The following is a 19,862-nucleotide window of genomic DNA, read 5'->3' as shown; positions in this document are numbered from 1 at the left end:
CCATAGTTGGCTGCAAGGAATATATTCAACCTGATTTTGGTGTTGAGCATCTGGTGATGCCCATGTGTAAAGTCTTCTCTTGTGTTGTTGGAAGAGGGTGTTTGCTATGACCAGTGTATCTTTTCAGTTATTTGTAAAAAATTTAGAGTCTCATGCCTAAATTATGGAAGCATTATTTAATTTTTCTTATATGTATATGATTTTTTCTTTATACTTAAATTGCATGTAAATATTTAATCTTGTTATATGTCTTTTTTTACTTCAGGTCAGAATTTAACTGTACTTTCTTTTCACCAAACTATTCAGTAGACCTGATATCATTTATCTTGTAATCTATATTTCCCCCAGCGATTAGAAATGCTACATTATTTTCCCATGCCAATAAAAATATAGGAACAAATTTCTAGATTTTCTATTCAGTTCCATTGATCTAACTTGTTTTTCCCCCAAGCCATGTGATTTTAATTACTGTAGCTCTATGATTCCTTTTATTCCTTTACTTTCAATAATATTCATTTATTTTCTTGTTAATTTTCTAACCTTTATTTTTTGTTTCATCAGATGAGTTGGTAATGGAACCTTTCAACTTTGATTGCAAAAGCAGTGAATATGTTGATCCAACTGCATAAACGAATGCCTTTTTATTGTTTATTTTTAATTGGAGTATAATTACTTTACAATGTTGTGTTACTTTCTGCTGTACAGCATTGTGAATCAGCTATACATGTACATATATTCCCTGCCTCATGAACCTCCCTCCCACCCCTCATCCCAACCTTAGGTCATCATGGAGCACTGAGCTGAGCTCCCTGTGCTTCCACTAGCTGTCTTCTTTACACATCAGTGTCTTCAAACATTAATGTTTCACACATGAAAACAAGATGTAAACCTCCATATTTGTGTTTACTCATATATTTCATTAACATATATATTTTTTTCTTATGGGCCCCACATATTTTTAAGTCTATTCTTTTAGATTTGATCTTTTCAAAGGGAAAAAAACAAACATGCAGGCTGTTTTTCATGTTAGCTGTGTTCATTGTCATCACGTCCCTTCTTCTAGAGGTCTGTTTTTCACCTTTTTGCATGCTGTGCCAAAGGGAAAGCCCACCATGGACTGTATCAGGTTCTTATATTCTGGCTGCCAGTTGAATTCATAAGAAAAGGATAGCTTCAAGTACTTTGTCAGAATGTCATTAACAATTTGCAGATGAGTGACTTCTCTGCTAGAAGAATTTGGTTGAATTCTCAAGTTTTCTATTCAGTGGGCCCCATTTGATCATTCACTTAGAACTTCAGTTTAACAGATTGGCAGGGTGTAAGATTTTATTACCTATTCACCTACTCATTTGTTTAGCTGCCTAAAGAGAGAGAATCGAGAACTATACTCTCAGACCACGAAAGTCTAGGGAATTTTATTTCTTAAATTACTTCATCCAGTACAGTATCAACTACCTATTACAAAAGTGCTTAATATAGATTACTCTTTCATTTTGTTGTGAACTTGCCACATTGGTAAAAATTTTAAAGAGATTAAAAAACAAACAAACAAAAACCTCCTTGCTGGCTTTCTCTTTGTTGCATGCATTATATTTTACCCACACTTGTACGTTTTTATCTATAGGCCTTCATTTACGGACTCTGGTCTAAGCAATTTGGATGTACCTTTTTATTCGGACTTTACACATCCCTTTTCTATTGAAACTCCTTGCTCTTAGTCAACTGCCAGATTAGAGAAGTGTGACAAAGAGTGTCCCTTAGAATACTTTCCTGTCTACTCTTAACTGTGTTGAGTCAGTAGTCGCTGGTTATTGATCTGTGGTAGGGAGTAAGGCATCAATTATAGCACACATCTTCAGCCCAAATCCTTGAAACCTAGCGTACAGAGACTTTTATGGGATTTGAAATTAGTATTTTGATTATCATTTGTCTTACTTTTTTTTTTTTTTTACTTCGAGTCCATCTAAATTTTTGGCACTTTTATATTTATCTCATTTGACTAGTTAATAGGGCATACTATTTTAATTAATTCCCTAATGTCAAACTGTTATTCCACTGTGAAGATGAATCTAAGTGTGTTGTGCTGTATTATTTTTTTTAATGTACTAGTGGGTTCTGTTTCATTTTTAGCTCTCATCTTTTTCTCTATATTTCTTATATATAATTTCATCCAGTTTCCCATCTTTACTTTAGGGATAAATCCCAGATCTTGGCTTCCCAGGTGGCTCAGTGGTAAAGACCCTGCCTGCCAATGTAGGAGATTCAAGAGACTTCAGTTCAATCCCTGTGTTGGGAAGATCCCCTGGAGGAGGAAATGGCAACCCATTCCAGTATTCCTGCCTGGGAAATCACATGGACAGAGGAGCCTGGTGAGCTACAGTCCATGGGGTCACAAAGAACCCAACATGACTGAGCACCCGTGCACACCGCACACACGCACAGCCATCCATCCACATACACCCAGATCTCACTACCTACTTTTGCTTTTCCCATAGGCTCTGGTTCCACCATTCAGACGAGTGTCTACTCCTACTTTGGATATTATGATGATGTTTTTAAGTCAAAGCAACATGTTCAAAACTCCATATCTTTCCAATCCATTGTCTTTCCATATCTATCTCTCTGTATGCTCACTTACCTGTTCATTTGTAACTTTATTCATTGTTGTATTTATTGACTACTTCCTTTCTATCAAGTCTTGTTGCTGGATGTATGTTAGTGAAAATAACTGACAAGTTCAGTCCTCTGAGGAGATTTCATAGAATCAAGAGACACGCACGCAGCATAAAGTTAGCAGTATGGGATGGCATAAGAAGTGCCAAGTCATGATGATATTGGGATAGAATGAAAAAACAAAGGGAGCACCTAATCCTGACTTGGCTGTCAGGAAAAGCTTAAAGGAAGTAACATTTAAGTTAAGTGCTAAAGTTTGAGTAATATTTTATCCATGTAAAAGAGAGAAGAGAGTGTCCCAGGTAAGGAAGACAGTGAGTATAAAAGTAAAAAAAAAAAAAAAATCATGGCACACAAGCAAAACTAGAAATAGAAAGAAAGTGAAGTTGCTTGGTTGTGTCCCACTCTTTGTGACCCCATGGACTGTAACTTATCAGGCTCCTCCATCCATGGAATTTTCCAGGCAAGAGTACTGGAGTGGATTGCCATTTCCTTCCCCAGGGGATCTTCATTATATCTGGATGCTTCTTAGGGGGTATGAAACAGTGAGTTTTCACACTAGAAAAGGAATCAGGAGCCAAATTCATAAGGGCTGTTACAGTTCAGTTCAGTCGCTCAGTCGTGTCCGACTCTTTGCGACCCCATGAATCACAGCATGCCAGGCCTCCCTGTCCATCACCAAATCCCGGAGTTCACTCAGATTCATGTCCATCGAGTCAGTGATGCCATCCAGCCATCTCATTCTCTGTCGTCCCCTTCTCTTCCTGCCCCCAATCCCTCCCAGCATCAGAGTCTTTTCCAATGAGTCAACTCTTCACATGACATAGCCAAAGTACTGGAGTTTCAGCTTTAGCATCATTCCTTCCAAAGAAATCCCAGGGTTGTTCTCCTTCAGAATGGACTGGTTGGATCTCCTTGCAGTCCAAGGGACTCTCAAGAGTCTTCTCCAAGCATCAATTAAAAAGCATCAATTCTTTGGTGCTCAGCCTTTTTCACAGTCCAACTCTCACATCCATACATGACCACAGGAAAAACCATAGCCTTGACGAGACGGACCTTAGTCGGCAAAGTAATATCTCTGCTTTTGAATATACTATCTAGGTTGGTCATAACTTTTCTTCCAAGGAGTAAATGTATTTTAATTTCAGGGCTGCAGTCACCATCTGCAGTGATTTTGGAGCACCCAAAAATAAAGTCTGACACTGTTTCCACTATTTCCCCATCTATTTCCCATGAAGTGATGGGACCAGATGCCATGATCTTAGTTTTCTGAATGTTGAGCTTTAAGCCAACTTTTTCACTCTCCTCTTTTACTTTCATCAAGAGGCTTTTTATTTCCTCTTCACTTTCTGCCATAAGGGTGGTGTCATCTGCATATCTGAGGTTATTGATATTTCTCCTGGCAATCTTGATTCCAGCTTGTGTTTCTTCCAGTCCAGCGTTTCTCATGATGTACTCTGCATAGAAGTTAAATAAGCAGGGTGACAATATACAGCCTTGACATACTCCTTTACCTATTTGGAACCAGTCTGTTGTTCCATGTCCAGTTCTAACTGTTGCTTCCTGACCTGCATACAGATTTCTCAAGAGGCAGGTCAGGTGGTCTCTTTAAGTTGTGTTAAAGAATTTGTACTTTATTCAAAAGGAAAGAGGAAACATTGGAGGATTAAAAGGAAGGATAATTTGATCAAATCTGAAGTTACAAATATCATTTTGACTGCACTGTGAGGGTTACATTCACAGCGAAAAGCCAAAGACAGAGGAAAGAACAATTAGAATGAAATGAGAGATGATGAAATCTTTGATTGAAGCAGTGACATTAGAAATGGAGAAAAGCTAAGGATATTAAAATATATTTTGAAGGTCATGGTGTTTTCATTAATTGGGGCTTTAGAGTGAGAAAATTCAATGATTTCTATCTTGAGTAATAGGATGTATAAGGATATCTCTGTGTGTGTGTGTGTGTGTGTGTGTGTGTGTGTGTGTGTGTGTGTGTGTGTGTTTTCTTCTGACCAGCTGGGTGTCCTACAATTCAGTTAAATTCTGATACTGACTACTCTGGAGGTAGCAGCAGACTCCACAAACCTAAAGGCTCAGTCCTCAAGTTTGCCCTCCCTTCAGATGCCAGTTTCATGTATTGAGTTACCATGTTATCTTCACTTCTGTCTCACTAAGCTAGAGAGTCGGGGTTTCCACAGTATGCATATCCTCTATTTTCTAGTCTCAATAATTTCCTAGAATAACTCATGAGGATCAGGAACACACTGTACTCACTACTACTGCTTTATTATAAAGGATAAAACTCAGGATTAGCCAATGAAAGAAATGCATAAGGCAAGGCACATGGGAAGGGACACATAGCTTCTGGGCCCTCTCCAGGTGTACCACCCTCTTAACACCTTGGCATGTTCACCAGCCCAGTAACCCTCTGAACTCTGTTGTTGAGGGGTTTTATGGAGGTTTCATCAGAGATACCTCATTAGAATAAAAGATGCTTCTATAAAAATATGCTTCCTTATCAGTCAGGAAATTGCAAGGATTTTAGGAGCTGAGTGTCAGAAATGGGGAACAAAGACCATTATGTTTATGTTTGTTATACTACAGCCTTCTGCTGAGAAGTGGAACAGAAGAACGGCAGGTTTAGAAAGGAAAAATTTGAGTTCAATCTTAAACATGTTGCACTTGAGTTTCTTTAAGTATAAGCATAAATAATCGGTAGAAAGTGAATGGTTCTGGAGTTTAAGAGAAAAATTTAAAATGGAAACTTTGCCTTAGTGAGCCTTAGGGCATGAATGGTTGTTAAAAGCATGAAACTAAATGACGATTGCCAACAGTGAATACACCACATGAAAAGAGAGAGGCTCCAGATTCTTCAAGGGCTCAACCAAGAAACGGAAGCCTGCAAAGATGGGGAAGGTAAGTCATCAAAAAAAATAACAGGAAGAATCAGGATTAAGCTAATATATTTTGAGTGTGTATGTTCACTGAGCATTGAATGCAGTAAGCACTTTGCATGGATTGGTTTATGTAAAACTACAGAGAGTAGAGTCAAGGAAGTCAAAGGAAGAAATTGTTCAATATGGATGAAACCAACTATAGAGCTGAATACAACCAAGACATTACTTATGGTAGAGACTGCCGTGTGTTTATTGTATTTAGTGTAAGGAAGCCTCTGGAAAACTTGAGGAAAGCAATTTCTGAAAAGTATTAGAAGCAATAACCATCCGACATTAGGTCTAGGAAGTAAAGAAGGGCAAGGAAATGTTTCTTATGACTACTGCTAGTTCACTTCAGTTCAGTCACTCAGTGGTGTCCAACTCATTGAGACCCCATGAACTGCAGCATGTCAGGCTTCCCTGTCCATCACCAACTCCCAGAGCTTGCTCAAACTCATGTCCATCTAGTCAGTGATGCCATTCGACCATCTCATCCTCTGTTCTCCCCTTCTCCTCCTGCCTTCAATCTTTCCCAGCATCAGTGTCTTTTCTAATGACTACTGCTAAAAGTGAAAAGTGAAAGTGAAGTCGCTTAGTCATGTCTGACTCTGAGACCCCGCTACAGTCCATGGGATTTTCCAGGCAAGAGTACTGGGGTGGGTTGCCATTTCCTTCTCCAGGGGATCTTCCCAAGCCAGGGATTAAACCCATGTCTCCCACACTATAGGCAGTCACTTTACCCTCTGAGCCACCAGGGAAGCCCGCTATTCTGCATATCCAGAATTGAAGACTTGTCTTCATTTTGGATCTATTTCTTTCATTTGTTTTCTGATATTAATTCTAATTGCACAATTACTGTTGCTTCTCTCAGGCTTCTCCTTGTCATTGACGCTGAGGGCCACTGTTGTTCAATCCTGGTCTCATACTCCCGCACCTCAAATTCAGCTCCTGTTTAGGTAAAATCATACCATAGTTACTATTTAAAGCCTAGTTCAAATGCTGCTTATCTGATGAATAATTTCATACTCAAGCAATCAACTTTTTTCTAAACTCTTATAAGGCTTCATAATACCCTTTTTGTGATTTTCACAGCTTTCAGCCTTGAGTATGACCACCCACATACATGTCTTCTCTCTGTTTCTATGTGTTAACTTCATTAGAACAGAAGTCATACTTATTTTTAAATTGTGCTTAGTTCCTTAAACAGAACCTTTAAGTACTTATTTTGTTTCTGTATAATCTTGAACTTTTGGACCTTGGGCAATTCCTAAGTCTTCAGAATATTATTTCTTCCAAAAAGGGATGATAATATTATCTGCTCTGCCTATTAATATTGTAGAATGGCTTTGAGAACTTACAAAATGAAAGCTTTTTAAAAATGCTTTAAAAATGGTAGCATATACCCCATTAAGGTATAAACAGTTTATTATTTACACTGTTACTATCACTTTGGCATAGTAGTGTTATTAGAATTATTATCATAGTGATACAAATATGATTGTTCTATGCTAAAAATGGTTGGTCTATTTAGTTATGTAACAATTCAGCCAATTAATAGTTTAAAGGTTAATTTCTTCAATTCATAGCATATAACACCTGTGGGAAAGTATCTGCCAATTGATTTTCATGAATAATTCAAGAAATATATATTTTATTCAGAGACCATTTCTTTCCCTGGGTGTTTATATTAGGAGATAACTCTGGTGATTTTGATTAAGTGTCTTGAGCCTCATTCATCACTTTGCTATTCTTTTACTTTTTAAGTGCAAAATTAATGTGTGCTTATTGTAAAAATGCAAACCACCCTTAGTACACATAAAAACTAAAACTCCAATTCCAAGAAATAACTACTGTTAAAAAGTGCTTGGTATGTGTATTTCCAGAAAATTGTTCAATATGCACACATATTTATTTTTTTATTATTATTATCGATACTGTTCTCTATTTTTCTCTTTCCTCATCCCTGTGGTTCTGTGTATATATTTGTGTGACATGACTTAGTGACTAAACAACAAAAATGTGCATACACACAAAGGTATACATATGTATGTGTTAGCCAGTCAGTCATGCCCGATTCTTTGCAACCTCATGGATGGAGCCTGCCAGGTTCCTCTGTCCATGAGATTTTCCAGGCAAGGGTACTGGAGTTTGCCATGTCCTTCTCCAGGGAATCTTCCTGACCCAGGGATCTAACCCAGGTCTCCTGCACCGCAGGCAGATTCTTTACCAACTGAACTACAGACACACACACACACACACACACACACACACACACACACACACACACAACGTATATTAAGTGTAATATAAATATTGTGGTTGGAGAAGACTCTTGAGAGTCCCTTGGACTACAAGGAGAGATCCAACCAGACCATCCTAAAGGAGATCAGTCCTGGGTGTTCATTGGAAGGACTGATGTTGAAGCTGAAACTCCAATACTTTGGCCACCTGATGAGAAGAGCTGACTCACTGGAAAAGACCCTGATGCTGGAAAAGATTGAGGGCAGGAGGAGAAGGGTACAGCAGAGGATGAGACGGTTGGATAGCATCACTGACTCAATGGACATGGGTTTGGGTGGACTCCGGGAGTTGGTGATGGACAGGGAGGCATGGCGTGCTGTGGTTAATGAGGTTGCAAAGAGTCGGACATGACTGAGCGACTGAACCTAACTGAACTGATTCATTTTTTGATTCTCACATGTATTCTAATGTGATATGTTAGAGGGCCACCTATGATTTTGTGAGAACACACTCGACGTAGTAGAGTTCCTTGGGCTTCCCTGGTGGCTCAATAGTAAATAATCTTCCTGCAATGCAAGAGACTTGCAGGAGAGGTGGATTTGATTCCTGGGTTGGGAAGATCCCCCCCCGAGAAGGAAATGGAAATCCACTCCAGTATTTCTGTTGGGATAATCACATGGACAGAGGAACCTAGCAGGCTACAGTCCATGGGTTACAAAGAGTTGGAGACAACTGAGCGACAAACCAACCAACCAATCAATTCATCTTCCAAAAAGCACTTACTATATGTTGGATGTAGGAGACACTGCTGTGAGTCAGATATCTCTGCACCTGCAGAGATGGAGCTTAATACAGTGGGAGGTAGACAAGATGTATTATACAAGGCACCGACCTGCTTTTTAATTGAGCTCTCTAACAGAAAAATGTTTTATCAGAGAGTAAATGCATGTTGTTTCCTTTTCTATTTTAACAAGAGAAATTGCCAGGTACTTCTTAGAATAAGCAGGCACAGAAAAATCACCTTGCAGCAGATACTGTTGAGAAGAATTACTTGGGGACTCTCATGTATAAATAGAGAATAAGTGGGCTCATCTATCTTAGGAAATGGCAAGCCTTTCTCCCTCAACCCCCACCTTTCAGTGACTTTATAAACCGCTCCTGTTTTATGTAAGGAGAGGATGGTGTTATGGAAGAAGACAAGTTGGGTCAATTTGGTTAAGGAACTTAAGGCATTCTAAAAAGGAAGAAACCCAAACACTAATGGCTTAGGAAACGACTCTATAAAACCTAGATTTCAGTGATGTAACGCTGGGAGTTTGGCTGATTAGGATATGAAGCTAATACACTATCACAATACATGAAACTTCCTCCCCTCAAAATACCAAGAGGTTCTGGATCAACCTATAGAGCAGTTTCACTCAGGAAGTGCTGCATCTCCAGGCTGGCTCAGCTTTCAACTAAAGGCATGTAACTGTCTCAACTCCCACCATTCCTGTGAAAGGAACAGGGTCTCCCTCAGAAGAGCTGGTCCATACCCAGGCATTGGTGCATTCACATCTAGCATCGCCAGATACCCAGAGGTGAACAATCTGCCACCTCTACATGGGAAGTTACGACACTGGAACTCTCTCCTATCTCCATCAGTCAGGACTACCAGGAACCAGGATAGTGCTTGAATCAGAGAATGAAAAATGCTTTTGTCAAGGGATTTAACCTGTTTAGTTAGTGTCTTAATTCGCTCAGGGATGCTATAACCAAATACTATAGACAAATGTATAAATATCATTTATTTCTCATAGTTCTGGAGGCAGCTGGATATCCAAGATCAGGGTGACAGTGTGGTCAGGTGATGATTCTCTTCTGGGTTGTAAAATTCTCATTTTATCCTCCTATGGCAGAAAGGGGCAAGGGATCTCTTTGAAGCCTCTTTTATAAGGGCACTAACCTCATTCATGAGGGCTCTGCTCTCATGACCTTATAACTTCCAAAAGGCCCCACTTTCTAATACTGTTAGGGGAAGGACACTGATTGAAACCGACCACCCTGGCCAGGCACCACAGTAACCATTTGCATGAGTTGTTTTATGACAGGAGATCCTGATAAGGAATACGGAACTAATAAGCCGCCACCAACCTGAAGAGTTCAGGAAAGGTCTAAAGGAGACACTGCGTGTCCATCCACTTCCCAGAATCCCTCTCGCTAGCATCCATCTTGGCTGAGCAATGTGTGCACCACCAGGAAAGACTCTGAATTAGAATGATTGGTCAAAGACCACCCAGAAACTAATCCCATCATCATAAAACCCAACATAGGCAGAGCAGTTCTCCTGGGTTCCCTTACCCTACTGCTCTCCACCCTGGTGCCCTTTCTCAATAAAATTTCTTGCTTGGTCGGCATGTGTCTCCTCGGACAATTCTTTTCTGAGTGTTAGACAAGAGCCCGCTCGTGGGGCCCCGTAGGGGTCCCCCCTTCCTACAACAATACCATCACTTGGGGAAGCTAAGGAGATACACACATATAAGCTAGGCTTAGCTAAGCAGATTATTCCTGTCCAAAATTTAAATCTTGAAGAAATGAGAGAAATAATACAGGCAGAATTGAGAAATTATTTACTGTGGTATCAGCGACTTTGAGGGTTCAGTGCATCCTGAAATTATCAGTGCCTTAATCTGTACTGTGGTATAAGGCTGTGCTACCAACGCCCAGCCCCGCTGGGGCTGATACTAGCCATTGCCTAAGTACTGATACTAGCTTTTACCTTCATGCAGTACTGGATAGCTTTTCATATAAAGTCTATCTGTTTTAGCTGACAGATTCAGCTTCTATTCTCTGCAAAAAGTAACTGTGACTAATGGAAGTGGCATGCGTGTATCCTCAGTTGTATCTGACTCTTTGCAACGCCATGGACTGTAGACCACCAGGCCCCTCTGTCCATGGAATTTCCCAGGTAATGATACTGGAGTGGGTTGCCATTTCCTACTCCAGAGGATCTTCCTGTCCCAGGTGTCAAACTTGGGTCTCTTGCATCTCCTGCATTGACCAGAGGATTCTTTAACACTGAGCCACCGGGGAAGTCCAGTGGGAATGGAGACGATGTGAAAATGAACCAAAAAGACATCTCAAGTGAATGGCAATAAAATGGCATGATTTAATCTAAGAGATTCTAATAAAACTTCCAAGACTGGAGGGGAAACACAGACTTGAAATATAGCTGGTCTTCTCTATCCACAGGTTCCACATTTTAAAAAATTAAAATTACTGACAGTTCCAAAAAACAAAACTTGAATATGCCACACTCCGGCAACTATTTACAGACCACTTAAATTGTATTTACAACTATTTACATAGCGTTTACATTGAATTAGGTATTATAAACAAACTAGGTGTGATTTAAAGTATAAGGGAGGATGTTCCTGGGTTATATGTAAATACTACACCATTTTATATAAGGTTCTTGAGCATACTAAGATTTTGGCATGGGGTGGGGTGGTTCTGGAACTAATCAATCCTCTGCAGATACTGCTGAACAACAACTGTATTCAGGAGACAGGTAATAAGGATAGTTTGGGGACTAGAACAAATAGTACATATCAGGAAGTAGGGTTAAACAATACTTACGTGTGTGTGTGTGCATGCGCGTGTGCACTCCATTGTGTCTGACTCTGTTGGCCATGGACTATAGCCTGCCAGGCTCCTCTGTCCAGGGGATTTTCCAGGCAAGAATACTGGAGTGGGTTGCCATTTCCTACTCCAGGGGATCTTCCCAATCCCATGTCTTGAACCCATGTCTCCTGCTTGGTAGGTGGATTCTTTACAACTAGCATCACCTGGGGAGCCCAATAATGACTAAGTGACCTCCTAATTGTTCACTCTTTTATCACTCCCAAAAACTGTTTGTTGAATTCTTGTTATATGGCAACAATTTTGTTGGCTCTGGACACTTAAAGATAAAATGGCAAAAATCTATGTAGTCAAGGAGACACTAGTCTTTTCCAGAGCAGTAGTGAATTTCAAGGCACAAATTTCTTTCATTAAAAATTTTTTTTTCAATTTTTTCTTTTTTTTCAGTTTTATTTAATTTACAATATTGTATTGGTTTTGCCATACATTGACATGAATCCACCATGGGTGTACATGTGTTCCCCATCCTGAACCCCTCTCCCACCTCCCTCCCCATCCCATCCCTCTGGGTCATCCCAGTGCACCAGCCCCAGCACCCTGTCTCATGCGTCGAAACTGGACTGGCGATTCATTTCACATATGATAATTTATATGTTTCAGGGCCATTCTCCCATATTATCCCACCCTTTCCCTCTCCCACAGAGTCCAAAAGACTGTTCTATACATCTGTGTCTCTTTTGCTGTCTCGCATACAGGGTTATCGTTATCATCTTTCTAAATTCCATATATATGTGTTAGTATGCTGTATTGGTGTTTTTCTTTCTGGCTTACTTCACTCTGTATAATAGGCCCAATTTCATCTACCTCATTAGAACTGATTCAAATGTATTCTTTTTAATGGCTGAGTAATACTCCATTGTGTATATGTACAACAGCTTTCTTATCCATTTGTCTGCTGATGGACATCTAGGTTGCTCCCATGTCCTGGCTATTATAAACAGTGCTGCAATGAACATTGGGGTACACCTGTCTCTTTCAATTCTGGTTTCCTCAGTGTGTATGCCCAGCAGTGGGATTGCTGTGTCATATGGCAGTTCTATTTCCAGTTTTTTAAGGAATCTCCACACTGTTCTCCATAGTGGGTTGTATTAGTTTGCAACAGTGTAAGAGGGTTCCCTTTTCTCCACACCCTCTCCAGCATTTATTGCTTGTAGACTTTTGGATCACAGCCATTCTGACTGGCGTGACTGTTTGGCTGTGCTAGGTCTTCATTGCTGTGTGCAGTCTTTCTCTGGTTGCAGCAAGTGGGGACTAATCTCTAGTTGAAGTGCGTGGGCTTCTCACTGTGGTGGCTTTTCTTGTTGTAGAGCACGGGCTCTAGGGCACATGGGCTTCAGTAGTTGTAGCACATGGGATTAGTTGCCCCACAGCATGTGAGATCTTCCCAGACCAGGGATTGAACGTGCATCCTCTACCCCCTATTCAGTTTTAATTTGACTATTTAGATAACTCTCTTTCTCGGGCAAATTATTGTAATCCATTTATTACTTTTAAAAATTGACAGAAATAGAAACTAAGTAATATTTCCTATATCAAATAATAATAGAAGAATGAAAGCAAAAGAGTGTGGATCCTAAGGGCTACATTCTCTATTTTATGAATACATACCTATTTGCTAGTTATGGTTAATCTTAAATTTTAAAGTTTATGTAAAATAATACAGTACAGAAAATAAGGGAGTGAGATTCCACATATGACAGTAGAAAGGCTGGTGCCATCAACTCTGCCCTGCTATTTACCACTTGACCCAGCTGCCCCGAGGCACATATAAACTTGGACTCTCAGAAAGTCCTTCTTCCTGAGATACCCAGGCTTGGATTAAAATTCAATTGCTACAATTCTAATAGCCCTGTTGAAACTGTCAGTTCAGTTCAGTCACTCAGTCGTGTCCGACTCTTTGCAACCCCATGAATTGCAGCACGCCAGGCCTCCCTGTCCATCACCAACTCCCGGAGTTCACTCAGACTCACGTCCATCAAGTCAGTGATGCCATCCAGCCATCTCATCCTGGGTCGTCCCCTTCTCCTCCTGCCCCCAATCCCTCCCAGCATCAGAGTCTTTTCCAGTGAGTCAGCTCTTCACATGAGGTGGCCAAAGTACTGGAGTTTCAGCTTTAGCATCATTCCTTCCAAAGAAATCCCAGGGCTGATCTTCAGACTGGACTGGTTGGATCTCCTTGCAGTCCAAGGGACTCTCAGGAGTCTTCTCCAACACCACAGTTCAAAAGCATCAATTCTTCAGTGCTCAGCCTTCTTCAGTCCAACTGTCACATCCATACATGACCACAGGAAAAACCATAGCCTTGACTAGACAGACCTTAGTCGGCAAAGTAATGTCTCTGCTTTTGAATATACTATCTAGGTTGGTCATAACTTTTCTTCCAAGGAGTAAGAGTCTTTTAATTTCATGGCTGCAGTCACCATCTGCAGTGATTCTGGAGCCCAAAAAATAAAGTCTGACACTGTTTCCACTGTTTTCCCATCTATTTCCCCTGAAGTGATGGGACCAGATGCCATGATCTTCGTTTTCTGAATGTTGAGCTTTAAGCCAACTATTTCACTCTCCTCTTTCCCTTTCATCAAGAAGCTTTTTAGCTCCTCTTCACTTTCTGCCATAAGGGTGGTGTCATCTGCATATCTGAGGTTATTGATATTTCTGTAATTGAATAGAATAAGGAGTCTAAAGCATGAACTGGTATAAACTCACTAGCCAATCAGAAAAGGAAAAAGACAAAATGTATCTCTCAGGACCAAAATGACACTGATGTCTCATCATTTTCCAAGTCCCCCTTTACTTCAAGAGAAAATAAAGGCACACACTAAATTATAAAACAAAATTACATGATGCAGAGCTGGGAAATAACACGAGTACATGGAAGATTCACAGGGGTTTACTTACACAGAGCACTGATACGGAGACTGTGCAAACCTAGTCCTCCCTCATAGATGGATGTTACTAATGGATGGTTTCCCAATCTATCCACAAGCCACAGTGGCATACACTGTGGTCTTCTGCCAGCATAACTGTTGGAGCCCCAGTTTCCTGAGACTCTATATATAGTGTCTTTTGGTGAAGTGAAATTAATTAGTTATGGAAGAGCTTCTCATTAGGGTGCCATCAATGTGTGTGCCAAAGTATCAGTCTCCTTAACTCTAGGATTTACTCTGTAGAGTCTGGGATATTCAGAGCCACAGATCCATCATGTTCACTGCAAGCAGGCCGTTTGCCTCATAGCTTTATGAAAATATTCGTTTTATCTGTTTGGCAAAATGTGAACAAGGATGGGAAACACCAGGCAGAACCAATACTCACTAGTCTCTCTAGGAACTCTGGGAGTCTGGTGGCACAATCCAGTCATTATCTACATAGAGCTCAGTAGGCCTTTGCCAATTCCATTCCAATTAAATTCAAGCAGAATTTTTGGGTCTTGGCTGATTCATCTTAATCTTTATGTGAAAAAGCAAAGAGCCAAGAATAGCCAAGGCAATTTTAGAGAAGAATCATATGGAAGTGGGACTTGCAAAACGTTTGCATAGGGTGCATGGTAGTTCATTATTTTATCTGTATTTTTCTGTGTCTGTCTAAAATATTTCACAATTAACTTAAATTTAGAAGAAAATAAGAGGGTAGCTATAGTCTCTGATTGTTAAAACTCTTGCAAACAAGACAGTAGAGAGCACAAAATATAACCTAAAAAGCTGTTCAATTCAGCTAACAGTACCTTAAAATATATAGCAGTTAGTCATCAAAAGACACCATAAAAAATTAAAAGACAACCTGCAAACTAAGAGACACTATTTGTAACACATACATCTGACAAAAGAGGAGTATTTAAAGTTTAAAAATATATCAAGATTATCTGAAAATTAATTTTAAAAAAGTCAACCAAAAAATGAGCCAAAATCGATAACAGGCATTTCACAGAAACCCAAATAGCCACTAAACATATAAAGATGCACAACCATATTAGCAAGACAGAAAATACAAATTAAAAGATCAATCAGATGCTACCACCATCTGATTATAACAATCAGTGTGGGTTGATTACAATAGTGTGTGGGTGTTACAAATAATGATGTGACAGTCCAGTTCATGTGAAATGGATTTATGTGTAGATGAACCTCAAAAACTGAATATGCAGTGAAAAAAAGAGGGAAAAATGTAGTGTAAACTTATTAGATCAAAATACGATACCAGAATAGCTGTATTTTTAGGGAATTACACACATAAATATTTTCAAAGAGAGCATGTAAATGAGTAATATAAAATTTAGAGTAATAATTACTTCGGGCTGGGATGGAAAAAATTTTAAAGAGGCCTCTTCAGTTCAGTTAAGTTCAGTTGCTCAGTCGTGTCCAACTCTTTGGGACCCCATGAATCGCAGCACGCCAGGCCTCCCTGTCCATCACCAACTCCCAGAGTTCATTCAGACTCACGTCCATCACGTCAGTGATGCCATCCAGCCATCTCATCCTCCATCATCCCCTTCTCCTCCTGCCCCCAATCCCTCCCAGTATCAGGGTTTTTTCCAATGAGTTGGCTTCAAAAATGCTGGCACTTTTCTGGATCTTCAGGTCTGCAGTAAGTACCTGGGTATTGTTTTTTATTATTATCCTCTAAAATGTGCGCATATGGGGTACATTCACATATATATATTTCACAATTAACATTTGTTTAGACAATCCAGTGAGATTTAAAGAAGAGTTCTTACAAAATTGTTCATATCAGCAACTTCTAGACTGTCAGTGAGGATTTCCTTGCTACTAGGTAACCAAACAAAAGAGAGAATTCTCTTGGTTTCTGACGTAAGGTGAAAACCTTCAGCTGTAACCGCTATTTCACAAGTTCTTTTTCTTCACAGCTGCCTCATTGTTCTCAGTCATTTCTAAAAGTATTCCAACACGTGATTTTACACAATTTGTTTGCAAATAAAAAGTGTCATTTCTGTCTTTTAGCTTCCAAGTAAAGTTTCATATATATATCTTTTTTTTTTTTTTTGGAGGGCAAGATGTTCTCTAATTTACAATGTTTGAAAACTGCCAGTGTAATCCAGTTAAAAGGAAGTTTTGGATACCTCTGCTTCCCTTGTGGCTCAGCTGGTAAAGAATCCACCTGCAATGTGGGACACCTGGGTTCAATCCCTGGGTTGGGAAGATCCCCTGGAGAAGGGAAAAGCTACTCACCCCAGTATTCTGGCCTGGAGAATTCACAGAGATGGACACCACTGAACGACTTTCACTTTCACTTTCAAAGCTTTCCAGCAAAACCTCAGAACACTAGTTTCTAAGGAATGGGTTTTCTCTAGTTGGGGAAAGCGGGCGGGGGGAGTCCAGCTTAACTCAACTCTGAAAAATCTCTCCCTGAACGCATCTACACCCCTTCCATCCCTTACAGACCAGAAGGACCTGTGCCGGGAAACCAGAGCCCCGCCCACTTAGCGAGCCCTACCCCACTCTGGCCCCGCCCCTAGGGGCTCCCAGTACGCGGTGCGCGCGCCCTTCGGGAGGCGGGGCTGCTCAGGCTCACTGCCCGGCAGCAGCGGGCTATCTCTGCTCTCAGCTTCAACGTCTCCGCCGGCTGATCCTCTACTGGTGTCTGGATTCCCAGACCCTGGTGAGTAGCTGTAGATTTCTGGGCCCAGCTGGCTCAGTTGTGGCTGGCACTGGGGCCACCCTCGGCGCCTGCGCTCTTACCCGCCAGCCAATCTGCTCGCCTGCAGATGGCCTTTGACCCTGCGCCCCAACGCCCTGCGGCGGCCGCGGCGGGCTGCGTCTCTCTGCGAGCCTCGAGAACTCGGGAACCCCACTCCTTCGCTTTTATACCTAATTTTGCTAGGGTTAGTTTTGTTGTCTTCTTTCCTACTTTATCCCGAGCCTGTCGGCCTCCTTTCCGCCACTTTTTTGCAGCGGAACCTCTTGTCGCCTCGGTATTTTTCGCTTCCCAGGAAGTTGCGACTTTTAGGAGTGATGGAAAAGCCTTTCAGCGCCTTACCCTCTGTCCCCAAACTCGGCCTTGTGCCTCAGGGGCAAGTGGGAAGGTTGAGGCCTACCTGGCTTGGGCTGCAGCAGGAAGGTGGCAGGCTCCGGTCTCCGGACGCCGAGGCTTGGGGAGAGGAGAGCGAGGGTAGCGAGGCCAACGCATAGATGCGTTTTCCATTCACCTGTTCCGCGTTTGGCACTATCATTTTAGACTGTTACCGTTTGCTGAATTGAAGGATGCAACTCTGCTGGAATAGTATCTTTTCCGATTTTCCAGAGGAACCAATGAAAATTTAGGCAGTTAGGACTGTTGGTTTCTGTTTCAACAGTTAGAGACCTTGCAGATACAAGTTAAGGAGAAATGTGGAAGTACTTAAAAAAAATAAAACAAGAGAAGATAATGTTAATTATATGACTTCAGAAAAAGGCAAGTAAGACTGGAATGAGTTGGTTATGTTAAAGTATTAAGGCAGGAGCTTCCTGGGTGTCTCAGTGGTAAAAATCCACCTGCAATGCAAGAGATCCTGGTTTGATCCCTGGGTTGGGAAGATCCCGTGGAGAAGGAAATGGCAACTCACTCCAGGATTCTTGCCTGGGAAATCCCATGGACAGCGGAGTGGGCTACATACAGTTCATGGAGTCGCAAGGAGTCAGACATGTTTAGCAACTAAACAACAACAACCAAATTTAGACAATAGTTGAAAGAAAAATACAAAATAAAATCAAGGTATTGGCAATATTAAGTCACACGATTGCACATCATTTCATGACAGTGTGTTACTCCATTCATATTGAACTATATGTAAACCTTGGAAAAATAGTGTTGTGTAGGGAATCTTGCGGATTTCTAGGTTCTATGCATAAAACATTACCAGAGCTGTTGCTGTCAGTCACACGGTGAATATTGAGTATGTAAGAAACTAAACTTTCTTCAGATTTAATCTGGAGTATAGTTTATGAATAGGTAATAACAGATAATCGTCTTTAAGTGAAAACATAATCACATGTCCGCAGTTTTCATCTGTCACAAAATTTATGGTGGTGTATTCTCTAAGCTTGCTTTGTCTAAAATGTAGGAAGGATGTGATAACAGGAGGAGCTTGAGTTCTAGAACTGAATTTCTCTGCTCTTTGCTCATTGCTTAACCTCAGGTTACTCAGCCATTTGTTTGCCCAGATACTGGGAAGAAGTTGGCAACTGCTCTGTTGGCAGTTTAGTTCAGTTCAGTTGCTCATTCGTGTCTGACTCTTTGCGACCCCATGGACTGCAGCTCGCCAGGCTTCCCTGTACATCACCATCCCCCCGAGCTTGCTCAAGCTCATGTCCATCGAGTCAGTGATGCCATCCAACCGTCTCATCCTCTGTCGTCCCCTTCTCCTCCTGTCTTCACTCTGTCCCAGCATCAGGGTCTTTTCCAATGAGTCAGTTCTTCGCATCAGGTCGCCAAAGTATTGGAGCTTCAGCATCAGTCCTTCCAATTAATATTCAGGGCTGATTTCCTTTAGAAGTGACCGCTTTGATCTTGCAGTCTAAGGGACTCTCAAGAGTCTTCTTCAACACTACAGTCAAAAGCTAGAATTAGTTATATTTCTCTTCAATGGTTTCTCAGAAGATAATGTCAGGAAAACAGTTAGAAAAAGAAAGCAATAAGAAATCTGTATAACATAATAATAAAAATTAAAAAATTAAATTTTGGGGGGCTTTCTGCATAGCAGGATGGGAGCTAATCCTTTTTGAAATCATAGTATCACACTGATTCTGGATCTCTTATATCTCACTAGATCTACAAGTTAAAGTTAATCATTTCAAAGATTGAAAGACCTCCAAATCACAAAAAGCAAAAGTAGAAGCCATAGAGTTTCAAAAGAACAAATATATTACTTCTGTGTGTTAGTTTATCATGTGCCCTTTGAAGATGCTAGATTTTCTCTTATCCAGTACCCTGAGTACTGAGTAGGTGACTCCTCTGGAAATCTATACATCTGTAATTAACTTGGAACTTTTTCCCTCCGAGGTGACTTCTGGAACTTTTTTGTGTTGAAACCAACTAAGTAGTTCCACCACACTTTTTCTACTAAAGATCATTAGACCTGGTAGGCATCTCAAGTTTCATTGTTTTGCTAATTTGGACACAATAGTTTTTAGTAAAATGGATTTTAAAAGTTATTGGATCTATCTATTTAGCTATGATTCTTCCTATATAATATGTTCAGTATAGACTGGGCATGTCAACTATATGTATAGTCTGTAGAACCTGTTTGTACACATACTGCCCCAATAGATACCAATGTCAAAAACAAAAGGGCCAGAAATTAAATTTTTTAAGTTGAACATTTAATAGTCATTGACTAAA

General features: G+C 40.6%; 1 protein-coding gene across 1 annotated transcript in view; it reads left to right on the top strand.

The window, feature by feature from the left end:
- The first annotated feature begins 17,069 nt into the window (after positions 1-17,069).
- Positions 17,070-19,862, top strand: part of MANEA (mannosidase endo-alpha) — an 80,732-nt gene continuing 77,939 nt past the window's right edge. Inside the window, exon 1 of the mRNA XM_068985216.1 lies at positions 17,070-17,144. The gene's annotated coding sequence lies outside the window, so the exon portion shown is untranslated. The remainder of the gene's footprint in view (positions 17,145-19,862) is intronic.

The sequence above is a fragment of the Capricornis sumatraensis genome, chromosome 13, assembly GCF_032405125.1.
Source record: "Capricornis sumatraensis isolate serow.1 chromosome 13, serow.2, whole genome shotgun sequence".
Classification (NCBI taxonomy): Eukaryota; Metazoa; Chordata; class Mammalia; order Artiodactyla; family Bovidae; genus Capricornis; species Capricornis sumatraensis.
The sequence above is the reverse complement of the archived record's forward strand: the minus strand, read 5'-3'. Positions and strand labels throughout refer to the sequence as shown.